This window comes from Talpa occidentalis, unplaced genomic scaffold (assembly GCF_014898055.3).
Source record: "Talpa occidentalis isolate TD23 unplaced genomic scaffold, MPIMG_talOcc4v2.1 talOcc4.10, whole genome shotgun sequence".
In the NCBI taxonomy this organism is placed as follows: Eukaryota; Metazoa; Chordata; class Mammalia; order Eulipotyphla; family Talpidae; genus Talpa; species Talpa occidentalis.
In genome coordinates this window covers 60342207-60364990 of record NW_023600993.1, presented here as the reverse complement: position 1 = coordinate 60364990, position 22784 = coordinate 60342207, and the positions used below count along the sequence as shown (strand labels likewise).

The following is a 22784-nucleotide window of genomic DNA, read 5'->3' as shown; positions in this document are numbered from 1 at the left end:
TTAATTATAATTAGTCTTTTTCCTGGTCCCTTATTTAGGTTTTCTAGATTCCTGCTATGAGTGAGACCATCTGGTAGTTTTCATTTCTTTCCAGCTTATTTCACTGAACATGATCCCTTCCAGCTCCATCCATGTTGCTGCAAATGGCATGAGTTTATCTTTTTTGATTGCTGAGTAATATTCCATTGTGTATATGTACCACATCTTCTTGATCCAGTTATGTATTTTTTTTAAAGATTTATTTATTTATATAAGCACTGGGTACAGTCAGAAGTGCGGGAGGGTGAGAGAATTCACCAGAGCTAGAGTGGGCAACAGAACAGGCAGACTGAGGAAATACAGTGCTAAGGGGAGCAGCGGGCATGGTAGGAGAGGTTTGCACGTCATGTGGGACTCTTGTCGGTGGCCAGGGATTGAACCAGCGCTGCAGAGTCTGTGACAGTTTCGCAGCCCAGCACTCAACCACTGTGCCACCAGGGGAGGCCCCAGTCATGTATTTTTGTGCATTTGGGTTGTTTCCATAGCTTAGCTATTGTAAATAGTGCTGCATAGGGGTGAAGGTGCCCTTTTGAATTAATGTTTCTATGTCCTTTGGTTAAATACCTAGGAGTGGAAAATTTTGGAGTGTAAACTGGTCCAACCACTATGGAAAGCTGTGTGGGGATTCCTCAACCTGCTAAATATGGATCTTCCATATGATCCAGCAATTTCATCACCCTTCCTTTTTTTTTTTTTAATCCAGCAGCTGCCTCCATTTTCAAATCGAGAAATGACTGTTTGAGTCCTTATACTTCATTGTTCTTCCATTTCTCCTCTTCACGTTTAAAGAGTCTTTGAGATTACATTGGCCCTACTGATCTTGGAGGTATTATTATATCCTAAAGTCAACTGATGGTAACCAACTTCTGCCTTGCTAAGTTATATAATATAGTCACAAATTCTAGGGAGTAGAATATAGACATGTTGAGGGTCCCTTCCGACATACTGTACGAGGGGAGTCAGATGAATGGCTAAGTGAATGCATTCACTTCTGTGTGTATATGCATCTGTATGCCTAAATTATTTCATAGTAAGGAATTTGCCTTTAGAGTAGCCAAAAAAAAAAAAAAATGCCATGATATAGAATAAATTGGGAGACTCAGAAAGAGTCTGCTGGAAGAGGTTAAAACAGAACAAAAACATGTTTTCAGAGGGTACTCGGATCTGTCACCTCATGTAAATTCACAGGACACAGCCAGCACAGGGGTCCAGCATTTTCTGGATTAGGACTAGGGCAAGCCACTTAGACTCTTTGTTCCTCCACTTTCTTATGCCTAAGAAAATAGAATAAGGATTTATCCTTATACACTTGTTTTGAGTATAAAACCATGTAACAAATTTTACAAAACATCTAGAGGTGAATCATAGGACTTATCCTTTTCAAGTCAAATGGTAGACTTATTGTCTGTCTCTGTTATGCAATGAAGTGAATACATCTCAATATCAGACATTCTAATCCTTGTTTTGTTTCTCATTGTACTGAAATCCAAGAGCTAAATGCACAGGTTGACAATTGGTAGACATCAGAAGCAAACTGCTACTGGTTCCCATTGCATAATGATCCAGGCCATATGTTTAGGGAACTTTTTTCTTTTTCCACAGCATCTTTTCAATCTCCTTGTAGATGGTGGTTTCCCATTTCATAGGAGACAAGCTGACTACAACTCCTGCATTCCAGAGGGCAGATATCTTCTCTTTTGTTCCACCTTTTCCTCCAACAATAATTCCTCCAGCATTCTGCTACCAAGAGGAGATGTTATACCGGAAATGAAGGACTCCGCAGGTCTGACTTTGGGACCAGAATTATGTTGCTTCAAAAATTCTGCAACATTTTCTTCTGCATTACCACCAATTTCATTAACCAGTATGATGCCTTCTGTTGCATCAAAGTAGTCAATTAAATCTATTCCATTGAGAGGGTCACCTCCAATGCAAACACACAAAGTCTTTCCAAATTCAACTTGTGTTGTTTGGTGAACCAATCATACATGAGAATGCCATTCTGGACACAACACCATTTCTACCTTTCCTATAAATATGGCCAGGCATGATGCCAGTTTTGCATTCTCCAGGATTCCAGGGCAGTTTGGCCCAATCAACTCTGTCTTTTGCTGGACCAGCAGTTTGTGCTTGACCCATACATTGTCCTGCTGTGGGGTACCTTCAGAAATATACACAACTGAAGGTATTTCTGCCTCAATGGCTTCATCATTGGCAGTCATAGCAAAAGGATGAGGGACATGAATGACAGACACTGTTGCTCCTTTCGGTTCTTTGGCCTCCTTCACAGAATTAAACAGCTATAAGCCCAGATGTGTCTTGCCTCCTTTTCCTGGACCGATTCCTCCAACTATTTGGGTGCCAAAATCCAATGCCTCCTGGCTCAGATAGGTGCTCTGCTTACCAGTGAAACCCTGGCCAAGAACCCTCATATTTTTATTAATATGGAGATGTTTCCAAGATGCTGTAAAGGAACAATGCTAAATTCTATCCTGTCTCAGAAGGAAGGGGTGTGACAGGAGGCAGTGACACCAGTCACACAGCTACTTGATGGAGAAATGGTCTCTGTGACTGAGGCAAGACAATTTATGCTTTGATGCAACAGGAATGTCACTTTTTGGAAGTATTTTTGATGTATTTCCATAGACTGAATTTTTTATTTTTCTCTTCAGAGAGAAAAAAAATATACGTGTTAAATCAGTAAGCTCATTTCTCCTGTTTGACTGTCAAATAGATTTTTCTTTTAGTTTGAGCATATATTACCGTAATAAAGACTATGAATCAGGTTTTGTGGGGACACAGGCACCATGGTAAAATCAGGAGAGGACAAAATGAGTGGAAGATTTTATTGAGGTCTTTTAGTTTTCCAACAACCCAACCTGGAGACTGCACATTTCAGCACCCCTTGCAGAAATGCAGAAGCAATGTCTCCACATAAAAATTAGAGGAAGAGGAAGGCACAGCATAAGTGAAGGAGAACTCCTAGCCAATCCCTTCAAGGCTAGGATATGGTGGAAGAAAGAAAACAGGTCACTTCGGAAAGTCTTATTTTTCCTCCACTGCTTGAGATGTACCTTGGAGATGGACATTCAGAGACATCGTGATTGCTATTAAATGTGATAAGATTCAGAATGGCAAATGACTTTGGTGGAAATGAAATTTGCAGCCATTTAGAAGCATCAGTATATATCAATATATATCAGAATATTAGTATATATCAGAATCTCCTTAAACAAGCTGTGCTAGGTAAAGGATGGGAATTTCCATGTGCTAAATTAGAGCTTAGGATATAGTGCATCAGCCAATCTTAGGATTGGACTAAGATGACCCTGCAGGCAGAGAGTTTGACAATGGATACTGTAGTCAGGTACTCTAAAATGGACACTCTCTTGGAATCTAGATGATGGTTTAGTTTAAAAAAAGAATCAAAGTTTTAGCTGAGAAAAAGTGCTCCTATTCTATAAATAAGTCTATGTTTCTTGGCAGGTACTGTAATTTATTTCACTTATCTTTTACTCACATTTTAATGAATGAGAGATTATGTGGAAGATATAAATGAATGTAAAATCTCAACTTTTTTCTCTGCACATAGTTAGAGTACCATATGTCTAATTTTAGGGTTTTACTACATTTGTTCATTATCTATACATTATTTATTCATTTCCTCCTTTTATAAAAATCTCTTAGAGGACAGAGATCTTACTTGTCTTGCTTTCCTTAGTCTTTGAACTATTATTGGTGCTGATACATGCTCAACAGATATTTGATAATTGAGTAAGTAAATTAAAGTGTGGTAAAAATGGCTGACAATAATATGAAAGGACATAAAGAAATCACATACACAAATTATTTTCCAATATATTTAAAGTCTTAAAAAATGACTTATATTATAATGTTAAAAATAACACTCAGAATTCAGTAAGTTCCTAATATGCAAAGGAACTACTCTGAGAAAAGCATAACAAATTCTGTGAAGAGGGCCCATGGGCTATGCTTATTTTCTTTTTTGTGATTTTCTACTTTTACTAAATTTACGTCTTTTGTGTTGGTGCAAGCTCTTGGATAAAAAAAAAAAAAATGTTATGCAAGTAAGTGCACATGAATATTGGCCAGCATGCCCCCATTAAAGAAACATTAAGGTAAATGAAAGTTATTGCTTTAAGGCATGTAGTCATGAAAGCAGTAATGATCAGGGAGCAGGAAAGTGGGAAAAAGACCTAGCAAACTACAGTGCATAATACAATGCCTGTGATGGCAGATGAGAGTTCCCAGTGTTGTTCTTGTCAACTGTGAACCTTATGTTCTATAGTCACAGCATGTCAGGGTGTTAAAAAGAGGAATTAAGGTGGTTGTCCCGAGAAATTGGGAAAAGAGTGTCTCGTCAAAGTTTATGTCCCTTCCCTTTTAAACAGAGCAGGGTTTTTCCTGTACAGTTCTGTGGGAAATGAAAATGGGAAGTCAATAATAGTACTGTCTTTATTTCCTTCCATTTAATCCATAGGCCATGGGCATGTTGGATATATATGTACATCATAGCTATATGTGAAGGAATAGATGGAGTTGGAGATATGGGATGGAATTGTAAAACAGACGTAGATAAGCCTACAGAAGTTGGTACAGATTCATTTGTAGAAGTAGATATAGATACATAGAGGAAGACGCAAACATAAAACGACGTATGGGTAAGTATGTGGATGTAGAAGTTGATATGGATATAGTTGTAGAAGTGGCTGTAGAAATAAATGTGGATGTAGGTGTAGATGTAGCTATAGCTGTATTTGTAGAATTGTATGTACAGTAGAAATGGATGTGTATATAAATGTGAATATAGAAATCGATGTGAGTATAGATATAAAAGTAGATAACTTTATGACCTGTCTTCTACATGCTTCTCCTACCTCCTCTCCCTCCTCTTATTCCCATGAATTATATATATTTTTTGTTTTGCAGACACATAACATTGTACTTTGTCCCTTTGCCTTTTCTTATTTTGTTTCCCTTCATCTTCTCTTTCTCAAGAACTGACTAAAGAACTTAAATATCCAAAGTAGGCAGGGGTTGGGTGAGGAGTAGGAATAAAGAGGGAAGTAGGCACAAAGGGCTGTGATGGTGGACTCTGGTGGACATCCTGGTGGACATCCTGGTGGACATCCTGCAGCAGCAGGAATCCTAATATTACCATAATTGAAAGAATACGTTATTATGGAAAAAAAAAAGAACTGGTTCAGAAGTCACACTTTTAGGGAAGTTTTACTATACTCTTATAGCAAATGTGTTGATGTCCTTTACAATTACATGGGTTCCTGCATTTTTCTCTGTCTTGACACACGGGAAAATAATTGCCTTTTTTTAGGGTTGTATTTGGAAGGAAAAATAAGAGAATAATAAAGTATTTCTCAAACTGTTGTCTGAATTTCTCTCAGAGGATTGCTAGCTTACACCTGATCACAGCTAGGACATCTTAGTGCCTGCATATGGGTTTGTGTTAATAATTGAGTTGATGTCAAGAAATGCTTCTTTCACTGTCTTAGGCTAATGAGAAAAGCACTGGTGTGAATTAACTCATAAGTGATGTGCTTTCAGCTAGTGGAGGCCAGATGGCACCATGGAACACCACATTAATGGAGTTTCACAGTCACTCAAATAGAGACAAACATGGGAGATATGAGTCATTGTGGGCACTCTGACTCCCAGATGCAGAGTTGCAATTTACTGTTGTAAAACCATATCTGCCTCATTCATGTATTATTTTATTTTAAATTATGCTTGTTTTATATTATTTGTAGATGTGTTCCATATTACATTAACACAATATATAAAATAACTTGGTCTATGCTTTTTAACATTTTATATTATTTTATATATTGTTTACATCATTCTTTATTTTTATACAATGAATGCTTTATCATCTCGGGTATAGTCCCTGTGAAATTCCCGCCACCAATTCACCTGTGTACCATCACAATAGTCCCTTGTTCTCTTAAATGGTTAACATTACAACAAAATGAGTTAAGTTGCAAGGAGCTGAGGCCCTTTCCCCTCCTCTATAAAGAAACATTTAGTAACATCAGTCCACATGCAGACAAGTTTAACTGCTTAGATTCAAAGTTCTTTTTCCACTCTATGGGTGACCTTAGGAAAATTTGTTTTTTTTTTTTTAAGATTTATTTTATTTATACAAGAACCGGGGTACATGCCAGAGGCGCGGGAGGTTGAGAGGATTCACCAGAGACAGAGCGAGTAACAGAACAGGCAGACTGATTGAAATACACTGCTGAAGGGAGAAGCGGGTGAGACAACAGAGGTCTGCCCTGCCATGTGGGTTGCTCCTCCACGGCTGGTGGGGATCGAACAAGCACTGCAGAGGCTATGAACAGCTTCACAGTGCTGTGAAACATTTTAAGCTTCTGTGTCCTCATTGGATTTTGGGGCTGATATTGGTTGCTCCTTTATGTGGTTTTAATAAGATTAAATAAGAAAATACATGCAAGGTGCTTAGTATATTAGTCACACTCATTACATTGTCTATGCCATTATTATTAGACAACTCGAGGGCAAATGCTATATCCTATTCAATTCTACCTGAACAAAGCCAAATGCTACAAATATATTGAGTGCAAAAACATTCATTAAAATTAACTCCTTTTTTTCTTTATAGTTTATCAAAACCAGGCATCATCCATAAAAGTTTAGTCTCACTGTGGGTTGAGTCAGTCCTGAACAATCAGAAAGCAGTCAGCATTTCTCTCTTGTAATGAAGTCAATAGTTGAAATATAGAGTTCTTGATTCCTGGAAATCAAAATGGACTCCAGAATATGTTTATGCTTTGCTGCCCATCAGATGTGGGTCCTTTTTATTTCCCCCAGAAAATTATTCTTTTAATTTACAAATAGTTTCTCAATGCATCTTTAAATCTTAGCTTAAGCTGAACCTGTCTCCATGCTAACCTCTTTGTGTTGACTTAATATTTTTGTCTCATAGGCATTTGTGTCTATCCTCATTTTTACCCTATTTTCTTTGCCAAGTCTACCATGTCTGTGTGTTCCTACTTATGATAGACCCAGCAGTCTCAGCTTGCTTTCACCAGTCTACCTCAAAGGGTGTTTTTCTAACTTAATACTAGTTCAGTGGGCACAGCTTCCAGATGATGAAAATATTCCCATAAGACCCTTTGCTATTTTCTGATGCCTGGATTCCCTCAACAGTGTGTCTCCTATCACCAGTGTGAACATCTACATTTATCCAAACTTAGAAATTCTGCATCACTTACTCACTGGAGATTTCTAAGTCAGCTGCTGAAACTTGATCATATGTCTAAAACATATTCTCATTTCAGGGGGCATATCTTGGGTCAAGCTCTAATTTTCCTTCTTTTTTTTTTTTTTTTTCGCCTGCCTGAAGTTTCTTTTAGTATAGCAATGACTTTCCCTACAGTCTTAAAACAGTGAAGCTCATTGCAGAGAGGAGCAGTGAGAGGAATCCACAGGACTTGGAACCTGGAAATTGCCCTGTTCTTTCAGGCTGAGATACAGAGGCGATTTCTCTAGTGACAGGCTCATTATTTGAATGGACAATCAATAGAAAAATGGCACAGAACAGAACAGCCATCTTAAAAATGGAAGGATGTGTTCAATAAACCCATGTAAAGATATTAGACACCATTAAATGAAGAGAGAAATGAAAATCAAGAACACTATGTGATAATTTTACACTCATTCTGTAGAAATGTGAAAGATATCCCACAACTGTCATTTCTGGAGAGGATGTGAAAGAGTGTTTCTCACTCATTCCTGGTGGATTGAAACTTGGTGTGATTTCTGTCGAAAATAAGTGGGTCTTATTTCCTAAAGAAATTTTGTGATTTAACACTTTGAAAGATACTTAAGAGAAATGCTTGAACATGGACAAAAGAAGACATATGCAAAGAATATACCTAGTGAGCCTGCCCTGATGGCACAGGCTGTTGAGCACCATGCTGTGGAGCTGTCCACAGCCTCTGCAGTGCTGGTTCGATCCCAGCCAGCCTGGATGGTCCCACACGGTGCGGCTCAGTAGACTTCTCCTGTTGCGCCCTCTGCTCCCCTCAGCAGTGTATTTCGTCAGTCTGCCTGTTCTGTTCCCCACTCTGTCCCTGGTGAATCCTCTCACCCTCCCGCACATCTGGCTGCACCCTGGTTCTTGTATAAAAATAAATAAATAAATCTTAAAAAAAAAAGAATATACATAGCATCACTGCTCACAAGCTGCTATGTATGCCCCACAGAGAGTATCATTTTGTGATCCAAACATGAAAGCTCCAGTGGTGAAACTATGGACGAGAACTGTCAGCATAACAGGATGTGGAAAATCCCCAAAGATTATGCATGGCCTGATACCAGATACATAAAATTTAAAATGACATAGATAAACAGGATGGGTGCGCATACATATATTTTAGAAATGCATAAATATTACATCAACATATATAAAAAAGAGGAAGCTAAGGAGAAAAATGGAATTTTGAATGATAGTCACCTTAGGTGGGAAGCAGAAGGAAAATGGGAGCAGCAACAACAAATAAAGAAAACAAAAAGCCAACAAAAGCAAAATTCAATTCTCCTTGTTTTGAAGATTAACTTGGAAGATATTCACAAATTATGGACCATAGTGGCGGGGAGGTCCAGGAATCAGAATCTTGTTTTTGGAGAGTATACAATAAACTTGTCTCTTAGAAATCTCTGGTCATTGTAAGGGTAGCAAGAGGAAGTCAAGAATAGCCATGGGAGAGAAGGGGAGTGGAGGTATTTGGTCATTGACTGGTTGCAGGTGAACAGTGTGGGCTTGGGGATGGGACTGCTTTCGCTGGATCCTATGGACAAATCTGCAATGGGAACACAGAACAACCAGTGCAGCCTAAGCTTTGGTAATACTTGAGTCTAAGACTAGTGAGCAATATCACATTGGACAAGCACTCATTATAAATGGGCTGAGTCAGATGAGTGAGGTGTGAGGCAGACAGAGTGCTGAGAATGTAAGCAATGAGAGTAGAACACACGCAGCCTGAAACATAACAACCCCTGTTATTGGAGTGAATTAATTAACATTTGTTTCCCTCCAGTTTCTTTCCTATAAGTTATATAACATAAAGTAATATAAATATGTCATATGATATATAGTAGACAATATAAATTACATATAAAGTAGATTAATATCATACAACAAATCATGTGTTTTTTTTGATATTTATTTATTTATATATACAAGAGCTGGGGTGTAGGCCAGAGATGCAGGGGTTGAGAGGATTCACCAGAGACAGAGTGGGGAGCAGAACAAGCAGATCCACTGAAATACAGTTCTCAGGTGAGCAGCTGGAAAGATCAGAATGGTCTGCTGCACCATGTGATCAGCTACCTGGCCGGGGATCAAACTCATGCCGTGGTGGCTGTGGATAACTAACACTTAATCCCTTGTGCCACCAGGGAGGCCCAAACAAATCATATTTGGATATCAGGCCAACTTTGGGAATTTTTCACTTCCTGTTATGTTGACAGTTCTCTTCCATAGTTTTGCCACTGGACCTTATGTGTTTGGATCACAGAATGATATTCTCTTTGGGGCATACATAGTAGCTTGTGAGCAGGGATGCTATGTGTTTTCTCAGCATATGTCTTCTTTTGTCCATGTTTAGGCATTTCTCTTAGGTATATTGCAATGGATTAAATCACAAAATGTATAAGGTTTTACTTTCAGAATCAGAAATAATTTTTTAAATAAAGATTTATTTATTTATGCATACAAAAGCTGGGGTACAGGCCAGAGGTGTGGGGGGTGAGAGGATTCACCAGAGACAGAGTTGGGAACAAAACAGGCAGATTGACCGAAATATACTGCTGAGGGGATCAGCGGATTAGTCAGGAGAGGTCAGCTGTGCCATGTGGGTTGCTCCCTGGCCAGTTGGAAAATCGAACTCCTGTTGCTGTGGCTTTGGACAGCTTCATAGGTTGTGTCTTACCCCTTGTGCCACCAGGGAAGCCCCAGAATCAGAAATAATTAACTTAGATTTACTGTGATGATTGAGTTTTTTAATACAGGCAGCACATGGCTATACAAATGTCTATGCAAGATAGAACCATGCAAAGCACTCTTAATAATTGATGCAAAATAAATGATTTTTTTATAATATTTAGAATTTTTGTCCAAACACTAAATATTCTGTCAAATTATGTATGTATGGAAAAATGAAAAGTTGCAAAATTGATATTTAAAGCACTGATTTAAAACATTAGAGACACTGAAAATTAAAGTGTTTCTTTCTTTGTTAAAATCTTACCAAGAGCAGCTTAGACAGTTTGGTGCTGTGCCACCTTCTACATTCTTCTCATGTATAACTTAGGAGACAGAGCAACATCTTTTCAACACCATAGCAAATTGCCACACTCTACTCTGAGTTTGGATTAGCTTCCAACATTTTGTCTTTTGTGCTTTCCATGTTGTGAGACATCTCTGAGGATGTCTTTAAGAAAAACTTCTCACTGTCTTGGCTTCCCCAGGATACTAAATAGTCTACCTTTTTGATGTAGTCTGAAGTTTCTCCTCCCATATTCTTTTGGCTATATATAGAATTTTAAAATTGCAACAGCGTCCATGTTCCCTCTAGTAGTCATTTCTTTGATAATATAATTTATATTTGATTCATATCTCACTTCTAGCATCATCACTTTTTATTTCTTTGCTACACTTTCATTTTTGCTGACTGATTCTATTACCCATTTTGGTAAAATGTTATGCAGCCTTGTCATGGGAGTCAAAGAGGCAACACAATAACATGTTTTTTTTTTTTTTGTTGTTGTTGTTGTTGTTTATTTTGTCTGTACATTGAGGCATTTAGCACCTGGCCAAAATGTAGATGTATGATTTCTTTTAGGCAACTATAAATAATTGCAAAAGATCTATTTGGCATGCCTCATGGGGAAACTGTCCTCCCTCCTATTCAGAATTGAGGCACAGCAGGCCCTACAAGTTGTGCCTTTTGGCACATATGCAATCCTAGGTTAGGTGACAGCATTCCAGATTTCTTTATCTGAAGGTTTTAGACATACTTCCTCTTCAGAAGGTCTCCTGACAGGGAGGAGAAAGAAGGGAAATCTTGAATAACTTTCTGACTCAGTTGTCAGTCATTTTCGTGCTAGCCCTTCTCTCTCTCTTTCTCCAGGCCCTGGGTCCACAAAATGTGGGAGTCTTTTATTTTAGACTTCCTCAACATCGAGTCTGTATGGATCTAATTAATCCCATTCCACTAGGAGGAAGTATAATGGGAGGAACATTGGAACTCTCTACAGTTTAACCTCTTGTTTATACTAGTTTTGTAAATGATTGAAAGTGTGACTATTAATTCTATTTTGTCTTGTCAATGTAATGGGCTGCTCTCACACCTGCCAGCTCAGTTCTTCCCAAAGCTCTGCTGAGCTCCAGATATGCATGGACTGAATAGTAAATGTACAGGCACCAACTTTGCAGAAAATAACATCACTTGTTTTTGATCATGATGAATGTCTGTAATTGATGGAGTGATTTTTTACTGAAGAACGATAGCAAATTTTGAACTTTTTGTTTAAATTTTTTTAAAGATTTATTTATTTACTTGTTTGTTTATTTGTTTATTTATTTATACAAGCACTGGGTACAGTCAGAAGCACTGGAGGGTGAGAGAATTCACCAGAGTCAGAGCTGGGAGCAGAGCAGGCAGAAGGACCGAAGTACACTGCTGAGGGGAGCAGCAGGCGGCAGGAGAGTTCTGCGCGCAATGTGGGACCCTCCTCCGGTGGCCTGGGAGCAGCCGGGGATCGAACCGGCGCTACAGAGGCTGTGGGCAGCTTCACAACCCAGTGCTCAACTGCTGCACCACCGGGGAGGCCCAATCTAGTGTATTTTCTGAAAAACAAAAGAAGTGTGTAAGTGTATGTGTATTAAGAGGGTTTTAAACAATATTTAATGTTTTATTCCCAGTTCATTGATTATTTGTGTCATCATTATACTTTTTTTAATTTAAATTTTATTTTTATATTCCCCATACAATTACAACCCCCTCATTTTGATCCCAATCCCTCGTTTCCCCGCCACCCACCACCCATAGAGTGTCTCTGGTTCATAGTTGTTTGTTGATTTTGATATTTTCTTTCTTATAGTTATTCTTTTTCCTGGTCCCTTATTTAAGTTTTCTAGATTCCTGCTATGAGTGAGACCATCTGGTATTTTTCTTTTTCTTTCTGGCTTATTTCGCTGAGCATGATCCCTTCCAGTGCCATCCATGTTGCTGAAAATTGCATGTGTTTTTCTTTTTTGAATGCTGAGTAATATTCCATGATGTATATGTACCACATCTTCTTGATCCAATCATCTATTTTTGGGCATTTGGGTTGTTTCCAAAGCTTAGCTATTGCAAATAGTGCTGCTATAAACATAGGGGTGCAGGTGGTGTTTGGAATTGATGTTTCTGTGTCCTTTGGGTAAATACCTAGGAGTGGAATTGCTGGATCATATGGAAGCTCTATGTTTAGTAGGTCAAGAAATCTCCATACAGCTCTCCATAGTGGTTGGACCAGTTTGCACTCCCACCAACAGTGCAGAAGAGTTCCTTTTTCTCCACAACCTCACCAACATTTGTTGTTGCTAGTTTTTTTAATATGTGCCTTTCTCACTGGTGTAAGATGGTATCTCATGGTAGTTTTGATTTGCATTTCCCTGATTACAAGTGATGTTGAACATTTTTGCATATGCCTGCTGGCCATTTGCATTTCCTCCTCAGAGAAGTTTCTTTTTAGCTCTTCTGCCCATTTTTTGACTGGGTTATTTTCTTTGTTTTTTGTTGAGTCTTATCAGCTCTTTGTAGATTTTTGTGATCAGTCCTTTATCATTACTGTTGTGTGCAAAAATGTTCTCCCAGTCTGTGGGGTTTCTCTTTGTTTTTGTTATTGTCTCTTTTGCTGTGCAGCAGCTCTTTAATTTGATGTAGTCCCAGCTGTTGATCTTTGCCTTCACTATCACTGCTTTGGGTCATGTGTCTGTAAAAATGTCTTTGATGTGCATATCATGTAATGTTTCGCCTATATTTCCTTCCATGTATTTTATGGTTTCAGGTCTTATGTCTAGTTCTTTAATCCATTTTTGTGTTGTTTTTTGTGCATGGTGTTAGGTAGTAGTCAAGCTTCATTTTTTTGCGTGTAGCAACCCACTTTTCCCAGCACCATTTATTGAACAAACATTACACTAATACCAAACAAGGACTACACAAAAAAATAAAACTACAGGCCAATCTCCCTAATGAACACTGACGCAAAAATCCTCAATACAATTTTAGCTATCGGAATCCAACAATGTGTCCATAAGATAATTCACAACAACCAAGTAGGATTCATTCCAGGAACACAAGGATGGTTCAACATCCGAAAATCAATCAATGGTATCAAACACATCAACAAAAAGAACTATAAAAACCATATGATAATATCAACAGATGCCGAGAAAGCTTTCAACAAAATGCAACACCCATTCATGATAAAAGCCCTTGAAATTCTTGGGATACAAGGAACATACCTCAACATCATAAAGGCCATATATGACAAGCCAACAGCCAGTATCATTCTCATTGGTGAAAAGCTGAAAGCATTCCATTAAGATCTGGAACAAGACAAGGATGTCCACTCTCACCACTGCTTTTCAATGTAATACTGGAAGTCCTAGCCAGAGCAATAAGACAAGAGAAAGACATCCAAGGAATCCAAATAGGAAAAGAAGAATTCAAACTATCGCTATTTGCAGATGATATGGTAATATACATAGAAAATCCCACAAACTCCACAGAAAAACTAATTCAACTCATCAATCAGTTCAGTAAAGTGGCAGGATACAAAATCAACACGCAAAAGTCAGTAGCCTTCTTATACACAAACAATAAATCTGAAGAAGAAATCAAAAAAAACCATCCCTTTTATTATCGAAACAAAAAAAATAAAATACTTGTGAATAAATCTAACAAAAGAGGTAAAGGACCTATACAAAGAAAACTATAAAACACTGTTAAAAGAAATAGAAGAAGACACAAAGAATGGAAAGACATCCCCTGCTCATGGATTGGAAGAATAAACATTATTAAAATGGACATCCTACCAAAAGTAATATACAGATTCAATGCAATTCCAATCAAAATTTCAATGTCATTCTTGAAAGAAATAGAACAATTATTGATGAAATTCATATGGAATCACCAAAAACCCCGAATAGCCAAAGCGCTCCTGAAAAAATAAGAAAGGAATGGAGGTATCACACTCCCAGACTTCAAACTATACTACAAAGCCATAATCATCAAAACTGCATGGTATTGGAACAAGAACAGACACACAGACCAATGGAATCGAATAGAAGATCCAGAAATAAACCCACAGATTTATGGTCAACTAATCTTTGACAAAGGAGCAAAGTATATGCATTGGAGCAAAGAAAGTTTGTTCAATAAATGGAATTTGAAGATGTTTTAAATTTCCCATTGAAATACTATCTGATATTTCATTCTAAAAGGAAACTGAAGCATTCTCCCCTATATTTTCCTCCTACTACTTCTGGGCCCACTGTCCTTTTTTTTTTTAAGATTTATTTATTTACTCATACAAGAACTGGGGTATAGCCCAGATGTGTGCAGGGTGAGAGTATTCACCAGAGACAGAGCGGGGAACAGAACAGGCAGACTGATGAAATGCACTGTTGAGGGGAGCAGCAGGTGAGACAGGAGAGGTCTGCCACGCCATGTGGGACCCTTCCCTACTGGCCTGGGTCAAGCCAGCACTGCAGAGACTGGTGACAACTTCATAGTGCTGTGCTCAACTGCCTGTGCCACCAGCGGAGGCCCCCCACTGTCCTTTACATGGATTAAACTCTGGGGAAGGGAAGTACAAATAATTTACTCCAATTAAGGTAAACAGAGTGTGTTCTGTTGAGGAGGCCCTGGGAGCCTTCAGAGGGATCCTTTCATGGTAGCTAATCACAGCCTCCCTGGCAGAAGGGGTTGCCACTCCTGCACTGGAAGGAGAAATGAGCAAGGTAAGCTCCTTTAATCATGAACTCCACACAAGTTATTTGGAAGCCAACGTGAGTTGCCATCTGTGCAACAATGGCAAATGCCCACTAAATCTGAATATAAACATGATCATTGTAAAAAATGGAGACTTCCCTGGAGAAACTCTTTTGGTGAAGACATGGGGCTCCTACCCAAACCCTTGAAATCTTCTTAGTCTTTCAAGCTTTTTAATAAACAAGGCTAACACTTTCCAGAAAATTCACATGAAGAAAAAGGAGGGGGCAGCATGTTAAAACAAAAGGACATAGATAACATCTATTTTAACGTATTAATTAAGAGAGGGGTAAATTGTGGTCAAAGATATAACAGGTCTTTGAAGACCCTGGCATGATGCCTGGAGTAGCATCAGATGATATTTATAGCAGAGTAACCTTTGCTGAATGCCACTATAGGGGGTGAGTTAATTTGGAGGCAAAATCAAAACCTGGTGTTTGAACTCATACTTGGAACATTCTGTGTTGTATGAACTTTAAAATAGTTTCTTCCTGCAGGCAGATGCCCATTATGAATCTCTGAGAAAGGATCAATAATGTTTCATTTTATAAACTTACCTTGCTACTGATTTTTTTTTCTTCCTGAGAATCATCCATTGAGAAAGGTTGATTCAAGAATATGGGCTCAGATATATTGCATGTACCGGGTTTTTGTTTTCTTTCTTTCTTTTTTTTTTAAGATTTATTGATTTATGAATGCAAGAACTGGCATGTAGACCAGAGGTGTTGGGGGTAAAAAGACAGAGTGGGGGGCAGAATATGCAGATATACACTGTTGAGGGGAGCAGCCAGTGAGACAGAAGAGGTCTGCTGCACCATGTGGGTTAGCTACCTGGCTGGGTATGGAACTTAGGCAGTTGTGGTGATAGCACTGAGATTTAGCCTCTAGGACACCAGGGAGGCATTACCTGGTTTTTCTATTGCTACTTCATCATTGCTGTGCTCCTAAAAGCAAATGTTTAAAGTCTCTAAATCTTGTTTTTCTCTTTTTAAAAAACTGAACATAAAATAACTTATTCTGTGTTGCTACTATCATGTTAATTTTTAAAAAGTGTTTAAGAAGAAAACAAAGGCAGTTCAATGGAGAAAGGATGATCTTTTCAATAAGTGGTGATGGAACAAATGGAGATATATATATATATATATATATATATATATATATACACACACACACATATATATATAACTATAAACAATGAATTTAAATATAGACCTTACATCTATAAAAAATTTACTTAGTATAGATTACAACTGTATATACAAAATGTAAAACTATGGAATCTTAGAAAAAGAAATTGAAAAAATACAGATGTTAGATTTAGTGATGACTTTTTAGATATAACAGCAAAAGTATGATTCATGAAGAAAAAAAAATCCACAAGTTGGATTTCTGTGAAAGACACTATTAATCAGATGAAAAGATAATCCATAAGATGGGAGAAAATATTTGCAAAACACTTACCTAATAAAGGACTGGTTATATAGTTTTAAAAACTGTTAAAAAATTCAACCGTAAGAAAGCAAAATTACCCAAATGAATAAAAGGCCAAAATTCTGAATAGCCACTTCACCAAAGATACACCAATGGCAAATAAACACTTGAAAAGTTACATGTGATATATCATCCAGAAAATGCAAATTAAAACAATAACTACATGTCACTACACATTATTAGAACAGCCAAACTTCAGAAGAGTAATAATTCCAAATGCCAGTGAGGTTGTGGCACATCAGTAATTCTCATTCATTGCTAGTGGGAATGTAAAATGGTAGAAGCACTTGGAAGAGTTTGGTGGTTTCTTACAAAGCAAACATACTCTTACCATACCACCCAGCTATCATGCTTCCAAGTATTTACCCAAAGGAGTGGAAAACTTATCTCCACAAAAAAACCTAAACAGGTCTTCATAGAGCTTTATTCATAATTGCCAAAATGGAAGCAACCAAGATGTATGGTTGATGTAGGTGAATGTATGCATAAACCATGGTACATCTAGATAATGGAGTAAAGAATAGAAAAATCAGGCTACAAAAATATATGGAGGAACCCCTAAGTTTACAATACTGAATGAAAGAAGTTGATCTGGAAAAACTACATACTGTATGATTCTTATTATTTTTTTTTAAGATTTATCTATTCAGGAATACAAAAACCGGGGTATAGCCCAGATGTGCGGGAGGGTAAGAGGATTCACCAGAGACAGAGCAGGGAACAGAACAGGCAGACTGACGTAGTATACTGCTGAGGGGAGCAGCAGGTGAGACAGGAGAGGTCTGCTTCGCCCTGTGGGATTCTTGCTGGCTGTCCAGGATTGAACCCGCTCTGCAGAGGCTGTGGACAGCTTCATAGTATGGCGCTCAACCGCCTGTGTCATCAGGGGAGGCCCCATACTGTATGATTCTAATTACATCATATCTAAAGAAAGCAAAACTGGGCCCCCCCTAGTGGCCTAGGGGTTAAATCTAAGTGTTATCACTGCTATCACCATTGAGTCTGAGTACCATCCCTGGCCAGAGAACTAACCCAACATATGGTGCAGCAAACCTCTCCTGTCTTACCCACTGTTACCCTTAGCAGTGTATTTCAGTAGATCTGCCTGTTCTGCTCCTCATTCTATCTCTGGTGAATCCTCTCACACCCTGTACCTCTGACCTGCACCCCAGTTCTATGCAAAAATAAATAGAAATTAAAAAAGAGAAAGCAGAGCAGTTTTAGTTTACAGAAAATTTTAGGAGAAATTACAAATAGTTTCCATCTATCTCTCACATTCATCATTTCCTTCATTGTCAACATTTTTTATTACAGTGGTAATTTGTTGTAAGTCATGAGTCAATATTGATACAGTAATAGGAACAAAAGTCCATAGTTTACATTAGGGTTCACTTAGTGTTGCAGTTCTATGGGTTTTGACAAATGGATTAAAACATGTATCCAGCATTGATTACTGTATCACATAAAATAATTTCAGTGCCCTAAAATTCCTCTCTAATCTGCCTAGTCATCACTCCCTCTCCCCACAACCTCCGGCAACATCTGTTCATCATAGTTTTGCTTTGTTGTGTTTTGTACTGTTATTTTTTTTACACTGATGTCTTATTTGGTTTCCCTATATTCCTGCTATAAGTGAAACCATCCAATAGTTTTCTTTTTCTTTCTGGCTTATTTCATTGAGCATAATTTCTGAGATGTCTACTGTAACTTCTTGTCTTTCATTACTGTTTTTTTCCTTTTGCTTACTGAACCTACCAATAGTTTTGAAGTACTTAAGGAAATATATAGCAACACAGGCCTAAATCAAGAAACAAGAATGCTCTAAAAAAATAAAATCTAACCTTGCATCTTAAAGAATTAGGTAAAAAACAAAAGAGGGCTTCCACTGGTGGCACAGCAGTTGAGTGCTGGGCTGTGAAGCTGCCCACAGCCTCTGCAGCACTGGTTCGATCTCCGGCCACTGGTGAGAGACCCACATGGCATGACAGATCTCTCCTGCTGCGCCCACTGCTTCCCTCAGCAGTGTATTTCATCAGTCTGCCTGTTCTGTTCCCCACTCTGGCTCTGGTGAATTCTCTCACCCTCCCGTGCTTCTGACTGTATCCAGTGCTTGTATAAATAAAACTAAAAAAAATAAACAAAAAAATGCTACATCGAGGAAAATAATATTATATATAAATGAAATAGAAATAAAAGGCAAGTACAAAGATAAGTGCAAACAAGAGCTGATGACTTGAAAAGGTACCATGCCGTGACTTTAAATGAATAAAGTGACTTCTTTCATACCTCTGATGCCCTTACCTGAAACATACCATTGCTTGACTAGGGTTCAGCTCTGTCTCAGGTATTTCAAGAGAAATAAGAAGCCAAAAGAATAGTGAGAATAAGCTGTAAGTAAATAACAGTGAGTCCTGAGACTATCTGATCTGTAGGTAAAACACAGTTACTTATGAATCCTTTTGTGAACACTTAATGGTCTGTCATTTCTTATTTTTAATTTCTTTTTTTATTTTTTAAAGGTGTTTTTTTCATTTTTTTTAAAAGATGTGTTTATACAAGAACTGGGGTACAGGCCAGATGTGCAGGAGGGTGAGAGGATTCACCAGAGACAGAGCAGGGAGCAGAACAGGCTGACTGACGAAACACACTGCTGAGGGGAGCACAGGCGAGACAGGAGAGGTCTGCCTTGCCATGTGGGACCCGCGCTGGCCGGCTGGGATAGAACTGCCACTGCAGAGGCTGCGGACAGCTTCACAGTGTGGCTCTCAAATGCCTGCGCCACCAGGGGAGGCTCGGTCTGTCATTTCTGATACCTTCTAAGTGCACATAATGTCCACACTAGGGGCTTCATGGTTAAGTCTTCCATTATGGTGAGTTTCTTTGAGGAGCAGCTCACTATAGGACTCTGTCACTTAGACTCATATCACTGGTTTCTGTCTAGTAAATAAGGTGCTGATAAAAGTGACAAATAGTGCTTTCATTTTAAATGTACTATTCTGTCACCCAGCAGAGGGGGAAAGATATGGAAGTTATTAAAAGCAATGGGGAGAGCAGGCACCAGTTTCAATGTGGCACATTTAATCCACAATTCAGCTGCTCTTTCCTCCAAAGAGCCCAGAGACAAGACCAATAGAGATTAAAAATTCTCCAGCAGCAAGAACAGAAAAGTGTGCCATCAATGGTTTATGTGTGTATTTTGCAAATTTATATGATTTTTATCCTATTGGGAAACTACCATGGTATCTGATTGTCCAATCAGTTTCCTTCTAGTCAAAGAATCTCAGTGCCAAGCTCTGAGTAATTTTCAAGGGTGAAGATGACTTGGAGGATTGGGCAAAATTGAGAGCAGTCTGGGACATCAAGACTGGCTCCAAACATCCTCTGTCCTGCAGTCATGCACCCCTGGATCAGAACAGTAGATGAGACCTATAGATGAGGTCTGTGGGGATATCTCACACAGGAGAAACATCTCTGGTCATTGTCTGTTAAGTGCTTATGGGGCATTCTTCAGGATCTCCAGGGCCTCTCAGAGATTCTGAGTTATTTACTCTATGTGATACTTTAGCTGGGAAGTTCACTAATTAAAGCAAAAACTAAAACTAAAACCAAGAATAAATGTGTAAAACACATAGTACATTGGAACATCATGTTATGGACATTCGATAGATAAGCACTCTTTTCCCAAGGAAATATTTACCGAAAGATACACTTGCCGAGGACATTGGACTGGATAACTCCTTTCTATTCCTTCCTCAGGGGGTCCCAGGCCCAAATGGAAAAATGGATTTTTTAGGGAAGCTGCTTTATTTTCTTATTTCCTGGGCAGAAGGCAATGGAAAACCTGTTCAGGCCTGAGCTTTCAAAATAAACCAATGAAGTTGCTTACCAGGCCACTCCTGAAATGTGCGATGTAGACCACCTTTCCTGATGGAGCTAGAAACACCTTCAAAATCAGAGCAGCAAGAGCAGGCCTCATATGGCCAGCTAAAAGCACAGTGATGATAAATTAATGTAATGGATTGTGTTCTCCCTTATTGAACCCCTACCCTCTCCCAAATGAGATGGCGTTTAGAATTAGATAATTGGAAGTTAATCAGATTTAGATGAAGTAATGAAGGTAGAGGCCATTTGTTGGGTTTGGTGCCCTTATATAGTGAGACCCCAGGGAATGTTCTCGTTCTCACTAGTGAGAACACAAGGAGAAGTTGGTTCTCTGTAAGCCAGGAAGTAAACCTTCACCAGGGAACTGAATTGGGATATATTTTTGTAACAGTGTAATCCCCAGGGAAAGCAGAGTTCCAGGTTCCCTGCTCTAAGCAAAGGAAGGGTGGAGCTGGGCAGGGAAGTGAAGCTAGAAAAGAGGAAAAGTGGAGAGAGATGGAGAAAGAATACTGGAGGAGGCACATGCAACAGAGAGACACATGAAGAAAAGGCACTTTCTTCTTGGCCTTGGACTTGTACCAGGGATCTGGGGCACATGGCATGAGACACTTACAAGAGACATGGCTGAGAGAACTGTGAGTGGGCTGACGATGATAGCCTTTATCTTGACTTGCTTTAGCTATTTTTCTTTTTGTCTTGTCTGGCCTATTCTGTCCTTCTCCTGTGGTTCCCGACCAGAAGGTGCCCTAAGCTTTGGGCATGCTTTCAGTCCTCAGTGGCTCCACTTTGGACCAACCCTGTTTGGCTGGGCATTTACCCACCATGGTATGGATAACTTTGTCTGCTTTTTGGGGAAACTATTTTAACTATTTTTTTCTCCTCTCTGTATGGCACACTAATTGTCTTTCTATTGCACACTAATTGTATTAGTTATTTTCCATTGAAGGTCTTATGCACTAGAGTATGATTTGTCTTGATATGGTGGATGGCAGCACTTATTTACAGCAGGCAGGTTTGGGGGTCCTGGGGTGCCCTATACCCTGTCCACTAACACCTTGATGTTAGACTTCCAGTCTGCAGAGCAGTGAGCAAAGGATTCCTGTCATCCAAGCTGTCTAGTCAACCTGTGATATTTTGTTAGATATCCTGAAAAATGCAGCTATATGTTGGTGACCTAGAGGAACTCTCACACTCATATTTCCCTCTTTTTGCTAAACAATGAGGGAAATTTGGGGGTGGTCAGAGACTTGCACAGGATGGCCACATATGGAAGGATCAACCTCCTGACCAAACTTAGACCACTATTGTTTGAAAGATCAGAGTTTGAGTTATCTAAATAGTTCTATCTTCAAGCAATGCCTTCTTTGCTTTCCAGTGAGAATAACTAACCTCCCCTTTCACTGCCAGCCCTAAGAGTCACTGGTCAGAACTAGATACACGGGACTTGGAGAACAGGGGCCAGAGAGCCACACTGAGGTTTCTGAAGGGCACTGGGTCCCTACACACTGCTGGTGTCAGTAGGGTCAGAGGCTGAGTGGCCTGGTAGGACTTCTGATGTCCAGCAGTGGTCACCAGGAGTTGACACTGATCAAGTCAGAATTATCATGCATTAACATGGAAAAGGAGTTCCCTATCAGGGGAGGAGAATGAACTAAAAAGACACAGATGAACTGATCAGACAAAAAGGACTTGATTCAGGAAACAGTAAAAACTATAAAATCATTACTCAGAATGAAATTTAGATAATTCGACATCTACATAACAATACCATGCAGCTGCGAAGGAAGAAAACACTAAGAAATGTAAAGCAAGGTAGAAATTTTGCTATTCTCATATATATTTAATAAAATTAGAATGTGATTAGTAAAATTACAAAAATCAGCGTTGAATGAACTTTGAAAAAAGTGAAAGAATGCAGGCTTACTTTGAATTATCAAATTTTATGGTAGATTTTTCAATTAAGGAAATTACAGCTACACTTATAACTGTAAGTGTCCGGAGCTGCCTGGAGCATGCACCGTGTTGCACATGTGCGCGATAAGTTAGGTTTCGATTTACCATTTTGCCTTCTGAGAAACCACTGCGTGGTTCCTGTGAATCACGTGGGACTTGGAGGTACGATGGGAAGAGCTACCAGGTTATAAGAAGGGAACCACGAGAGATAAGGCAAGGATACTGCGAAGAGACTGCGAGAGAATACTGCGAGAGGAAGATACTGCGAGAGGTTACTGCGAGAGGAGCAGCGAGAAGGCCAGGGAAGGTAGAAAG

At 38.9% G+C, this 22784-nt stretch overlaps 1 pseudogene; it reads right to left on the bottom strand.

The window, feature by feature from the left end:
* Positions 1 to 1614: 1614 nt before the first annotated feature.
* Positions 1615 to 22577, bottom strand: LOC119237628 (succinate--CoA ligase [ADP/GDP-forming] subunit alpha, mitochondrial-like; annotated as a pseudogene).
* Positions 22578 to 22784: the final 207 nt, after the last annotated feature.